The following is a 14985-nucleotide window of genomic DNA, read 5'->3' as shown; positions in this document are numbered from 1 at the left end:
AGGCTCAGACAGAACACTGACCTTCCTAATAAAAATACCCCAGAAATGGAGGTTAACTGAATAAATCTGTGTCATGTTATCAAACTCCCAAACAATCCATGGAAACCCATCTATACTGACTCATCCACCAGCTTGGTATTCCTGTGGGTCCATCTCTTGAGGGCTGAAATCATGGAGTTTTGGGTATTCTTAAGTATTTCTTGAATTTTCTTTATGGAAAACAGGCACTGAGAGTTCACCGCTGGGAACTACTCAGCTATCTTTATATGAAAATGATGAAAGCACATATATATGTATTTATGCTAAGCTATTCTCTCTTTAATTATCACTGAGGTTGGTTTGTCACACTAAAATAATTTTGGGGAAGTCAAGGCTTTCAGACAGCACAAAATGCAAATGCCATTTCACCTTCCATAAATGGAAGGCATGACATCCATTTAAATAACACTATTTTACCTGGAATTCTAAAGGTAAATATAATAAAATATCTTCTGTTTGAAAATAAGTTCATTATTTAAGAGTTACAAAGGCCACATGAGACACTGTGCTCTCCCTGAAATCAGGGAGGTTTCCTTCCTTTCCCCATCAAGTCTATTTCTCCTTCCTCGATGTGTAGCACAATGTTCAAACCCATATTGATGAATAATCACATTCACACGAGGCTACTCTGTTATTTTCCAGGCATTGTCATGTCATATAGTTCTTTTCCATGCCAATATGCCCTAAACCGGAAAGGATTAGACACAGTGCCAATTATTGCTAAGTGCAATCTACTATGAACAAAGCACACACTGCAACCCCAAAGACAAGCAACTGTGGAAGTTCACAGGCAGAAGATAACAGCAACTCTTCAAGAGTCCCATCATTCCCATGGAGATTAGGGCTGGCTCAGTGAGCAACAGCAACTGGCAGCGTCTTTTCCTGTACCCCGTGGCCTAGCATTCTCAGGCAGCCAAAAATTTAGTTTATCTAGAAGCTTTCCATGAGCACAGCCTACAAACACATTACATACCCCAACACAGGCACGCAGCTCCACTTGGCCATGCAGTGGATGTTCTTGCATGTACGGATGCATCTTACCATTTGAGACTTACATTTATATAAGTTACTTCCACAAGGAAAAATTGGGCATCAAAAGCTAGTCCTTATTTTAGCAAAACACACATATTCCAAAAATCAAAATAATACTCAAATTCAACTCGCAGCAAGATCTGCCTTTTACATACAGTTCTTCTTTGGCTGGGATATTCAAAGGTGATTGAAGGGACCTTCACCAAAGTTAGAGGCAGGGCTTTGGTGAGGAAATTTTATGTCTTCGACTGCACACAAGATGCACTCATACACATGGATACCACCTCCTATACATCCAGCTGCCGATGTGCAAAAAACAGCTAATCACAACAGAATCTTAACAGTATCTGCTTATCTAACTTCTGCTCCCAACCCCTGGCTGAAAATTATTTCAACAGCTATTCATTTGGAACTCTGCTAATGAACTAACCCACAAATTTAAAAGGGAACACAGATTTTTAATTATAAAGCAGGCAAGTAAGCAGGGAGGGAACAAAAGATAATAGATCAAATCATCTTGTCACTTACCTGGAGGTAAATCAACAGTGACTCCATCAAAACAAGAGGGGTTACAATAATGTATGAAATGACTCAACCCAACTGTTTAAGCTCAGTATGTTACTCATTTCATGCAAGTCCCACATGTGCCACAACCACCCACAGCCTGAATTTACAATCTACTACATGGTAAGAAGAGATTCGACCTTAAAATTATTTTAACGCTGACCTCTAGTGACAATAGGTGGGAATTTACCTTTATATGGGGCTGCCCAGTTGGGAACACTAATTACAAAGCTCGCTCTTGCATCTCCATTCCGTAGCTACCCCCACCGCAAGGAGCAGGCAGCCAAGGAGGGACCTCCAACTCGTGTGTATTAGTTACAGTCACAGGTGAATTATGGGTGATGTGCCACGGTCTGGAGAAATCTTATGATTAAATCCAAACCTCTGTTTTCACTTATTAAAAAGAGGAAAAGGCAACAAAAGGGAAATCAAACCCTAGATTTTGAGCCTTGTAACTGTAACAAATGTATTACAGCATAAGCTAGGCACAACTAATGACATGACAACTGCCCACATCTTCAGGCAGCCAACCAAAATGTCATCTTTCATCTCAGGAACTGTAATACCAAAGCAACCTCTTCTCCTCTAATGCTCTGTAGCAAAAGCAGCCTTGCAGATCTTGGTACAGTACTCCTGCAGCTTTCTCTGCAAAGCGAAGGTGTGATGGTCTGCGTGCCCATGGGAGCAAGTATTCCGCCCACGCATCCATTGCAGTATAGTCCAGATGGAAGGATGAGCATGTCACAGAAAGTTGCCAACAACTTTGTCTCAAGACAGTGATGAGGAAGCTACAGCTGCCACTCCACTACACAGCCCACCTTACTGTCTTTGCATGTAGAATTATAGAATCATAGAACAGTTTGTGTTGGAAGGCACCTTTAAAGGTCATCTAGTCCAACCCCCCTGCAGTGAGCAGGGACATCTTCAACTAGACCAGGTTGCTCAGAGCACCGCCAACCTGACTTTGAATGTTTCCAGGGATGGGACATTGATAACTTCTCTGGGCAACCTGTTCCAGTGTTTCACCACCCTTATCGTAAAAAATTTCTTCCTTATATGTAGGATAAATCTACACCCTTTTAGTTTAAGACCATTACCCCTCGTCCTATCGCAACAGGCCCTACTAAAAAGTTTGTCCCCAGTGTCTGGGAGGTGAAGTAAGAGGGTGATGGCCATGGCCCACTGCAGGGAAGTGTTTCGAGAGGGAGTTTCAAAAGTGGGAAGTGCTTTCACTAAGCATGGTGTCTGATGACCCCTAATAGCATATGTACATATACATATGTGTATACACACACACGTATAAAGAACACGCTTAGTCAGGCGGCTAGAAATCTGCCAGCTGGACTTCAAAGGGTGAGAACCACCTTTGGAGCTGATCCCAGCTTGGGGTAAGTGTAAGTGGGTTTTATATCATCTGAATCTATAAAGTTCCCTTTTGCATTGTCCAGATGTTGTAATCTGTGTATTTAATTTACACTAACATGACTTGTGTCAGGGGAGATTTTCATTTTTTGTCAACTCTCCATGCCGAGTATTTGTTTCTGGTAGCAGTCCTCAAAACCAGAGCCCAGAAAACTTCTCCTGCCCTCCCCAAAACTTGCTTCAAGGACTGTAAAGGTTTCCAGACTGCTCCTCCACGTAGCTCATACCACAGGGATTTTCATGGAAGCATCTTCTGGTGCACAGCCGTAGCCAGATGACTGCACAGAAAGCAGCACAGTCAGGGGGAGAGCACCAGGGCCTTGAGGGAGTGTGCACCACAAGAGACTTCAGAGCCAAAGCCTGATCACTCATACCTAGGCACAAACACAAACCCATGTATTTCAAGATAATTGACTTGACTCTTCAGTCATTTTGACTGGAAAGAATCAGCTGTCAGAACAAACTTAACTAAGACGACTGAAGATTAAACACTTGACTGACATGAAATTAAGAAGTCCTCTCATACTGCCAAATACATCACCTGCTCATAATGAAAACTGCACAATGGATAAAACTTCTCTGCTGAACGAGCTGCCAGCAAGAAAAATCAAGGAAGTGGTTATTTTTCAGCACCACAGTCATATAAACGGTGCACTCGATGAACACTTGCTTGCCAGCAAGCCAGACAGCCTTTGGCAGCACACCTGGACCTTGCTTCCCCCAATGCTTCAACCTGACAGTTCTTCCATGTTTTAGCAGCTTACCTAATCACAGCAAAACATGACAGCCACGGGATAAGGAAAACATACCTTATTTAAACACAGTGAAATCAAAACCCAACATGCAGGTTTAATGTTTAGGCTACAAACCAGGTAATGAGACTTCCTCGCGTATTCCAGCTGTATGTATGAGTGCTTAGGGATGTACACGTATAATTAGATTTAAATACCCATGGAAAAAGAGAGAGATATATACACTAAATAATGGACACAGAATTGCCTCTAAGTTGTCATAATCATTACCGGGCTTGGACCTCAGCATCAGCATGAACTGGTCTTAAAAACAATCATTCGTTCATGTTAGTGGCTGCCAAACCTCCATCTAATCTGTTCATTAGCAATATATGAGGTTAGCAAGCTGCCATGGCAGGAAAATAATTAGCTTTCCATTGTGGGGTGGCACATTCTCTATTGCATTGACTTAACAAATCTCTCCATAAACTGCTATAATTTATTTGCTTCTGAGCCTTTTTTTCCTCTATTAGCCCTGCAGTAGATTGTATTAAACACACACACTATAACTACAAAGAGTCTTTTGACCAATCTCGGAAGTCTTAAGACAGTATGGATAGCTATTATACAAGTAATTTATGCGTGACCTACCTTTAGGTCATTTAAATAAAGCTTGAGAGAACAGCTGAAAGCAGACCATGCCAAAAGGCATCCTCATTAGGTCTCATCTCCATCACCCGCATGTACTGAGTAATGTGTTGTTGTGTCCCAGCACACACCACCATGATTGTGCAATGGCTGTGTGGGAAAAAGATTGCTGCTGTTTTGAAGATCTCTTAATTAGGTCTGTCTTCTTGCCTTAATAAGAAGGTGCACGTACTTCCAGGATGGATTTGGCTGGGCTAAAGTCAAGATAGCCTAACCATTTTTCTGCAAAGTGCTTTAAAAAGAGGCAGTTCAAAAAGGAAATTCTAAGATGTGGACAGTGGGAAACAATAATGTTACATTTCCACTCATGTGAAAATGAACTCCTATAAGCAGGTTTCTACTAGGCTCTACAGCATGTCACCCCAAGCAGTTTCACTGTAGCTAGGTTAAAATACTTTGTTCCTTCTATCAAAGATATGATCTTTATTTTAATCCTAGGAAACTGTATCAGCACTATCTTCTGCAGTGTGTTCATGGGTCAATTACATGGTGCATTAAAGACCTTATTACGTACAATGCCTTTTGATTTTCTTGCTTCTACCTTGACTTTGTATTGTAAGCACAGGAAAGATTTTCATGGGTACTGTGCCTCTCCCCCAGTAACACACTTTATCACGAGATTTTTAATTCATGTGCTATCACTACTAGAGATCTCATCTGTTCTTGCAGGGGAATATTCAGCTTTCTTCCTGCTCTTCTCTGTACTTCTGCAACCTCTTCTTGCTGAGTGCTCAGCAAACACGGACGATTACACAAATCAGGTGGGAGGAACCAATCTTTATATAATAGCATACTTCTAATAAATGCAAGCCTTTCTTAATGAAGTCTGACAGATGTTTACATACAGCATTTCACATTGATATTTAACTAAAACCTCTTGGTAGAAATCTTAACAAGAGGTCACCAAAATATCCAAGCAGTTTCTTTTACTACCTGACATATGGTTTTGCTGAATTTCATCGGGCTGTCTTGTTACCTGGCTTTGTACCATTAACAGTCACTACTCCTTCTTTATCTTCTATCTTGAATAGGACTCACTAACTGCATACCTCCCTCAAAATTGCCCAGCTTAACCAATGATTTCCCTTTTGAACTCAAAATGTCCAAGGGGGTTTGAGATCATGCTATCAGAAAGGAACAGGAACTATTTTGCAGCATAAGAAGTAATATCTTTACTTTTTCTGGGAAAATCAATTAACACCACACTCTTGTGGAACTACCTCTGAGAAAGGAGATAACATTGCGAGCAAGTATTTAAAACACAAAGAGGCCCAAAAGCAATTTCTTGGATATAGATCTTCTTTATTCAATGCTATTCACCAAATAGTATTTTGAGTCCTGTTCGAATGCATTGTTTGCTCTTTTCTTCTTGCCACTGCTCCACCTGACCAATTCCATTGGAAAAGAAAAAAAATTAAATCACATGTTGGGTGAGCATGCAGTGAAGATACACTTATTTTTTCCGTGGGTGATAAACAGTGTGTGATTAGCTGCTTGCAAGTACTTCAAAGAAAGGTGGTCAGTAACCAGCATGCAATAGCAACGTGTTGCAACGCAAGAAGAAACGATGCAGGAGAAAACGCTCATCACCTACAAGACTGTAAGGTAAGTTGGATTTATGAATGAAACTTTTTAACAGGCTTCCCATTAAGGGCTACTGGCACAGAAACAAGCAAACAGAGCTGAACACTCAGCAAAAGAATGCAGCATTTAGAAGAAAGTGATGTTTTCCAGTAGGAAGTCAGTCCTCTAATGAAAACTTAACTAGCACCGGTGTAGGCAGCAAAAAAAAAAACCAAAAAACAAACCACCAACAACATTGGAGAGTTTTCCTAAATGAAAATAGCAATCAAAGTTTTTGCTTGCCTATCAGCTTTGGAATGATAATCATTATGGTAACGGTGCTGGTGAAGGTAAGAAATTACTTAAAACCTGGTATTTTCACGGTTTTTTTTTTTAATCACTGCTGTACAGCTGAACATGCTCAAGGAAGCAAAACTGCATGGATAATTACCCCCATGGAAGCAATCCAAAGGTTCACAAAGTAAAAGCTGCTTCCAATTTAAAGATCAAGGTTTTAAATTAGGAAAGCACTTGAGTCTCCAGCTGATAAAGATGTTTGACCTGCTGGGCAAAGGTGATCGTCCGGGGCTTAATTCGGGACTCTCACAGCACACAGCATAGGGGAGTTCCCCAGTGCAGCAGTTTGAAACAGTAAGATGCTATTTAGAGCAACAAGAAAAACCAGCACTGCAATTTTACAAATATTAATAAAAAATAACAGAGGCTTTTAGCCTCTCCCTTAAGAACATATTGCTCCTTTTCCTTCAGAACCCTTTTCTGAACACAGGCAGAGGCGTACAAGTCAGCTCCTGGTCAAACTGATGTCAGGAAAGGAAGCAGGTTTCCTGTTCTTCATCAGATCTGTACTTCATTTACAAATACAGTTCAAACAGGAGTGGAAGAAAACCTCTGAGATTGCTGTCATGCTCCTGTGAGACCCAAGACATATCCCAAACAATGAGGAGTTACAAGGAGTTAAGGCAGATCTCATGTTAGCGATCCTGCACTGCATGGAAAGGCCATCGTAGTTGCAAAGCACAAACCATAGAAGAGCAAAGTGTTCAGAAATGAAATTCAACAAAATCAGCCAATTCCTTGCTTCTATCAATCAGTAAGTCACCTGGATCAATTCACATCTTTCTTAACCTAAACCTTAACTTCCTGTGAAAAATAAGCAAAGAAAATTACACTGCGCTTAGAAGTAAAAGGAGATTTTGAATATATCATTTATCTAATCAGAGGGATGCACTGCCAATATACTAACATACCACAACAGTTTAATATAAGCTTCCACCTCCCCTAAAAGCCAAGCAAACTCTTGGATGCCTCATTTAACATAATGAAATAGCAATGAAAAAGCCCTAAAGAATATAAAGGGAAACACACAAGGTATATATCTTTCTTCATTGCTCCATTTAATCACACTGCAAAATACTAATCAGCCATGTAGTCCTATTACTGTATCGCTGTAGCACCTAGCTAGTAAACAGTTTCTATTTACAAACAGGATTATCTGCAAAAAATACAACTGAGAGCTCACATGGACAGTGACAGTGGCTCAGCTAACATCGGGCAATGAATTAACCTATGGTACCTCAATCTGGAGTAAGACCATTTCAGAATCTAAGAGCTCGTGATTTAATCAAACAGTATAGTGTTCTATGATAGGGATTATTCCAAGGATACAGCACACAGCGAGATGCACACAAGTATTTCAGACCTTGGAATCGTACACGCCCCCCCACATCTTTGCCACGACTTCAATTGGTGACACATACAAAATTAAAATAGACATCCAATAGCAGAATGGGGGAGCAAAATTAACACTGGGAATACTTTCTCTAATGAACAGCATAAAGAACAAGACTGGACGTAGGAAAAACTTCTACTTCCTTAATGTTAGTTTTCTGAACTTTCTTCAAACAGCAAAGAATGAACACGGGGAGCAGTGTGTGGAGGAGGAAGGGGGAAAAATGTGAGCTCCAGGATTTATTTCTTTTTTTAACATCCTACCTATCTCCGTATATGTGTATAAATAAAACTGCAATACAAACTCAGAAAATTCTTATATGAAGAACTTAAAAAACAAAGCAAGCAAACAAACAAAAACCCAAAGCTACTGATGACTTCATTTTGAGGAGCACAGGTTAGCACTTTCACTAGAAAACAAGCAAATCCTCAAATGCATCTCTCTGTAAAAGAGAAGCTGTCAGGGAAGACAAATCAAGCAATAGCACGCTGTTTACTCCAATACCCTGGTGGATATCAGCACGAAGGCACTTTCCTGTCTGAATCAGCACCAGCATCTAGGACTACACAGGATGGTAGATACATGAAACTGCCGCAGTGAGCAGCATAAGGTACATCAGACCTCTCTCTCTCTGGTGGTTTTGTTTTTAAATACATGAAAGTTGCTAGAAAAGTTATTCTTCTCTCCCCATCCAAGGATTTCAGTGTTTCTTTTTTTCTGTCAGCACAGAGAGCATTTTCATCTTCCTGTTCCTGAAGCAAAACATCTTTTAAGAACCTATGAGCCACAACACACTGAAGTTCTGACTCCACCATGAGGAGCTGGCAGCTTGTTTCCCACACTCACCTGGGACCATCGCTGCTAAACAACTGTTTGGGGCAGATCATCATCAACTTTTGCTTCAACTCACAGTAAAGTGACACTCTCTGCAAGCGGTTGCCATGAAAGTGACTGATACAGCAGAATTTAGCTGTGATATACGAGTTAAGCCTGCAGTATCAGGTAAGAGGAGAAAAACTGACTGCCAAAGAAACGCTTCTCAGGCTCGCTGTGGCAGCCTGTAATGAGAAAATATTGCAAAGTGAGTTCTGGAAAGCTTATACAATACACTGCTTTTATATTTTAATAGGCTGTTCTACATGCTCCTACTTAAGTATAAAGCGCTACTTTAAATACTGAACACTGTAACTTCTGATTGTCCTCATGTGTCTGAGCAAAATGACAGGATGCTATGCACTTAGGGACACTTACTGCTGCCTTTTGACAGCAGAACTCCCAAGTGAAAGCATTTTGGCTTCTTGGTGGAAAAAAAAATATATATATACACAATATGTATATGTAATAAATACGTATACAGTATACAAATAATTTGTCCTGGTAACTGATGAAGACTCAGTATAACTGGATACTTTTGCCATGTCTTCAGATAGATCCTTCTCATCCTCTGACAGCTTTCTGTTATTAGGAAAAAAAAAAATCATATACCCTGGAAGTCAACATAACTTGTACAGTAAATAAATACCCGTAGAGGAAATAACAACACTACTTAGCCAGCTTGACACGAAAATACCAAGTCAACACTGGATCCCACATGCGTGTGCATGCACACACATGTATGTGAGTTGGAAACGACAAGGCCTGTGCGGTTTTGGCACAAGTTTTTGCCCAGCCCAGCACACCGGTAATCCATGCACATTTAAACAGGTTCTCATCTAAGTGGAAAAAATGGCACAAGAAGAAAATTCTGTGATTTCTGCACAGGAAGCACACATAGCTTGTGTATCCACCAACTTTCCCAGAGTAGAGAGAGAGAAAATGAGAAAGGCGAGCAGAGAGATTAAATGGGGTTAAAAGAATTCCTTGAATTAAGACGACACAGACTGAACTTCCTCCCAACTTCATCAACAGCAGAAACCAACTACAAAAACTACTGCTACGAGTTTACCGACTTCACCTACCAGATCTGGAAGCCACTTTAAATGCCCAATACAGCCAAAAAGAAGCAAGTCTGATATTTCTTTGTTTTCAATAAATAGCTGCCAAAATATCTGGTACAGTTTTTCAACCTATCTGCATATTCACTAGGCAACTTTAATCACATACAGCTGTTCATGAAACTTTAATGGTGTTTTTCCCGCTGAAACATTAATATTTCCTGGTTAACAGTCCCATATTATAAATCATTTTGTGAAATACTGCCTATTAAAGTGGGAAGTTTGTGCAGAAGCTTTTGCTAAGCAACTCATGCACACAGAAACATGGAACAAATACTACCCTGCATACCCAGGCATTCAAATGCCTGAACTAAACACATCAGAAGGGAACAAATCACATTGGCACATACAGTATGGGTGGCACTGGGATTAGACTGAAATGATTTCTTGTTCATTGGGTTATTATTTTTTAATGTAAATTCTATTTTTTATAAATGAAATACTGTCCGAAACTTATAAACTAGACTTTACAATCATTTTATGGCTCCTGTGTTTTACATCTAGAAGAGACTACCATGACCACCTGATTTGATCCCTTCCTTAACATAGACTGAAGAACCACTCTCAAGCTTTAAAACTGCTGGGTCTTCTTTGCAATATATAAATTAGCTGCTAAAGTATGACTGAAAAAGGTATTTAAAATGAAACTAGAAAGAGGAAGAGAGGACAATCAAAGGCACTGTTATTTAAATTTCAGAGCAACTGAATTCCTGATGTTTGCAATAGTCCTGCCTTGACCTCTACCTGGACTATAATTCTTTCTTCATTGCTGAGATCGAGGTATATACGGTTGAAGGAATATCATATTTTATTTAAGCACACTGCGGAAGGAGGACATGAAATTTTACAGATCAGATTCTCCATGGTGCCTGAGCAAAGCTGGGGCTGCAGAGGAGAGCTAACACCCAGCTTGCTGCCAAGGTGCAGGTTCCCTTTATACACCCAGAATAAACATCCTCAGTCTTGATACGGCCAGACAGGTCCCTCAGCCCAACAAACCCTCTCTCCACCTGGATTTTAGAGGGATGACAGCTCACAGGGACCATGGTAGTGCCTCGACCAGCACCATTTTTTTAATAGATTCAAGTCCCGCAGTGAGACAAAGTCCTGTCGTACCACCAGTCGCAGAAGGGGACGGCAGCTCTGCCAGCCTTTATCACGTTTTTGCCCACCTTGAGAGCTACTTCGCACAGACAGAGGTCCCCACCTGCCATTCAGAGGCACTCCCAAGTCACCCCATGCCTAAACATTGTAATTGTACACAAAGGTACTAAAGCAAGTTTTGGTGGGTCAGCCTCACAGTACGGGTATACAAAACCACAACCACTTACCCTCTCTGGCCACATCATGTTAGATCTGCACCTTACCAGCGACAACCACTTCAACCACATGATGCGTGTATTTCAACCATAACTATGAACCCAAATATGAAATGAGGTCCTGACTCATCCCACCTAGGGCACCCGAAATGACCACGTCCAAAGTCTCCCTATCGCACGGCCAGTGAGAACAGACAAGACATCTCCTGTGGATGTTACAGCCCTGCGAACACACGTGACCCTCTGGGCACCAGTGCTTGTATTTTCGACTGCGCAGCTATGAGCCTTTGCCGTCAGAAGTTCAGCCCTCCCTGCTGCAGTCACAGAAACAACACTGACGCACAGACAGATAAATGCTAGGAAGGCACCAGGATCAGCTTCATCTTATCTGGGGCAATCTTTCAGCCATATAATGAAATAAAAATCTCTCGGGGACCTTAGAACAAAATGTTTTTTGGTTTAGCAACCACGCCTTCCCCTCCAGGCTCCATGTGTGCTGCGGGTCTAACCTCATCCTCCTGCAAAGACACCAGCAGAAGCAGGGCCACCCTTAACTCCACCGACTGCTCCGCGGCTGCACGCTTCAGGCAAAGCGGCATTCAGCTGTGTACGCCTATTAGGGCTCTAATACTGGAAACAGAAGTGGAACAGACAACCAAGGTAATTTAATCTAGCAAGATAATTCACTTTCAGTATCACCCACACACCCCTCCCCACTGCCTCAAATGAATCAGTGACAAGTGCCCAGCCTCTTCCTAACGGAAAGGGAATTGTATGCCTATTATCTTTATCCTTCATTCCATACGAACTGTAGAAATGTCTGTACTCGATTCTGAGCTTATTGATATGGATGTGAACAGGGACAGTTTCCACAGAAGTAACTATGTTGCTAGTACAATAAAGCAGGATGGAGATCTGAATCAGGCACCTGTTATTTAATGCAACTCTCTGAAGTCAGATTTAACTTTCTGCACGCTTTTTCTTGCTGCTGCTGCTGTTGGTTACCGAAAGCAAAAAGCTCGACATGTCAACCCGCACAAGAAGAAAGCCTCTCCTCTAATCCCCTCTGTTCCCACCCTGCTTTCTTGCAGGGTGTGTATATAAGATAAACACAGAATAGCTCCCTTAGCTGTAGTGACTTGAGACATAAAAAGCAGGAAAATTTCCTCTACCCCAAGATTTTCTCAGTGAGGAGTCACCTTTTATCCCTTCTATAGACTACTTTTCAGAACAGATACTTCTTTAAAGTACTCCCTGTCCCTGCCCACAAAGAAGAAAATAACATCTGCAGCTACGGAAGTATCTAGGCTCCTTCTTGAAAGTTGGGATGGGATATAGAAGATCATTACATACTACACATAAGACTGTTCTTCGTTCTGCAAGTTTTCCATTCACTACTTACATTCAAACTAAGTCTCTACCTATACATGCACACAGTTGTGTAAGCCTGATGGGCAGTTACCCATCTATCCCTCATCTGAAAGGTTGCCAGCACTTTTGTGGAATCAGGTTGGGGAAGTCAACTCCATCCCCTCCTTCACAAAAGGGGTAATGCACAGTGCCTCACACCTGCCAAGAGACTGAATTAATTCATTTATAATAACGGCAGGCTTTCACTAGATCTCCTCCATAATTCCTAATCAGGCATTTGTATGTGGCCTTATCAGTGACAGGCATAGTTGCTTAGCCCTGACTCTGTCGGTTCACCACCAGCAATCCCCAGGCCAGGCAAGTTGGGAAAGTGTTATGTGTTAAAGTGCCAGGAAAGAGAGGGAAATCTGAGCTGGATTTTGTACATTTTTAACACACAAGTTTCAGTACATGTAGAGAACTCAAACTTCTCCTCCCATCCCTTCTTGCTCTACTGAGGGTGGGACGCAGAGCATGACAGCAGTCACTCCACTTGTATGATTTCCATTGCTCCACCTTTCCCATCACTCAGTTATGCAGCTGAGCTCCCTGTACATCACCCAAGCTCTTTTGGGTCACTAACACGATGTCATTGCAACGCTCAACCCTGAAGCACAACACGATGATTGTTTCCCCGACTCGCATTCACAGCGCATTTGTTCCAGTAGGCTTGAAAATGAGAGGACGAGGCAGGCTAGGTTTTCCTGCTCAGTAGGTTTTTGCTCCAATCTAATTAAAAACATTCAGCAATTCACTGAAGTTCCTTGCAAACTGCACATCCCATGCTTTAAAATAAGCTCTGAAAGCAAACAGCCCGGTATTTTTTTTTAAGTGCACTCCCCAGATGGAGAGGATTCCTCAGAAATTTCTTTGTGATACTGTACTGAAGCTGCTGAACCAGAAAAGTTTAGCTGCTTCTGAACTATCTTGGGTTTGTTGTTATTGTTAATGGCTTTTTTCCTCATCTAAAAGCTAACAAGGAAAGCCACGCTTGGTTCTCTGACATGCAGAGAAGTGACAGTACAGCTTACCGGGAACAGGCAGCTCTGGTCACCTTGGTCTGAAACTGGGTCAGGGATGCCAGCTTGTGGTTATACCCAAGGAATATTGGGGATTCAGATGCTGAGGACAAGACCACCCTTTTCTTGCAGGCAGAACTCATGTAATTCAGCTTTAATGCTCTGAAAGAAGGCAGCCTCCTCACAACTACGGCAGGTTTTACAAATAATTTTTTTAAAAGGCCCCATTTCTGGGAAATGTGTCAGGGGATCTGTGCGAACAGCCAAGCCAAGCCCCTCACTGCCATAGCACCTTAATCCAGAGGCAAGCCACCGCTGGGAAACGGCGACTGCTGTGCATTATGTTGATGCTTGTGGGAGAACGTGCACCAATGGAAAGCTGATACAGCTCCAAACAGTGTTAACATTGCTGGAGAAATTCAGTGGGAAAGACTACATAGACTTGACACGTTATGCTTGTAACGGCATCCCCGATACTGAAAACAGAGCTTTTGCCTGTCAAGAGTCACTCTGACCTGGGTAACTGCAGCAAAGTGTGGTGCACACAAAAAGCTTGAGAGAACGTCAGAAGGCTCTTGCCATCAAACAAGGGCTAAAGGATCCTCTGGACCAGCTAGCTACCACACCACCTGCTCCCAAATTCAGCCCTTCCCAGGAACTGTTCCTAAATGCCTCAAAAAATGCCCATCCTCATCTCCAAAAGCAGAATGCCCTTAAGCTGTACAGCTGAGAACAAATTCCTTCAGGGCTGTAACAACCAATTAAGGGATGTAAAGCAATTACTTTTATACCCATACAAATGAAACTCCTCCAATGCAATTAACTATCCCTTATCATCTACTGTTGAATTTGCGGAAAGCATATGCTGTACACTCTCTCCTCCCCTAGCTTTTCTACAATTTTAATCAGTTTATTTTAGCTAATGTAACGGAACCTACCTATTCTAGAGAAATAATACATGGCTGCAAATTATATGAATATTTTTAAATGTCTTTTTTCATTTTAAATGTAATTTCATTTGAGATTTTGCAGCTTTCATTTCTATTAATAAATTATCATTTCTTCTTTATAAGTGATGAGCTAGTGTGTCATGTAATTTTTTCGTCTAAATAGACCAAGACTTTGATCTAATGCAAGCCCTTGCTGGGAGTAGAGAGACTTTCTGTCTAATTTAGTTATGAAAAATATTCAATTAAACTTGGGAGTTTAATTCATTTAGTTATGAAAATTAAATGAGCTCAATAAGGTACATTCGATTTGCCTCAGGAAAAAAAAAAAAAGAAGAGAAGAAACTCTGAAAGGGGAACAAATAAGAAGGTAGAACAAAAGTAACTTTTACTGCTCTTGTTGAAAGGTGGATAACATGAAGAGCCTGAGTTCAGTTTTGTGTGCTTATATAAAACATAACCACAGTGAGTTCATGCAAAATTTATA

At 41.3% G+C, this 14985-nt stretch overlaps 1 protein-coding gene across 2 annotated transcripts in view; it reads right to left on the bottom strand.

The window, feature by feature from the left end:
* Window positions 1–14985, bottom strand: part of VWC2 (von Willebrand factor C domain containing 2) — a 73507-nt gene that overhangs the window by 47525 nt on the left and 10997 nt on the right. The gene's annotated exons all lie outside the window — the stretch shown is intronic.

Source organism: Nyctibius grandis, chromosome 3 (genome assembly GCF_013368605.1).
Source record: "Nyctibius grandis isolate bNycGra1 chromosome 3, bNycGra1.pri, whole genome shotgun sequence".
NCBI lineage: Eukaryota > Metazoa > Chordata > Aves > Nyctibiiformes > Nyctibiidae > Nyctibius > Nyctibius grandis.
Note: the sequence above shows the minus strand (reverse complement) of the source record. Positions and strands in the feature narration are given on the sequence as shown.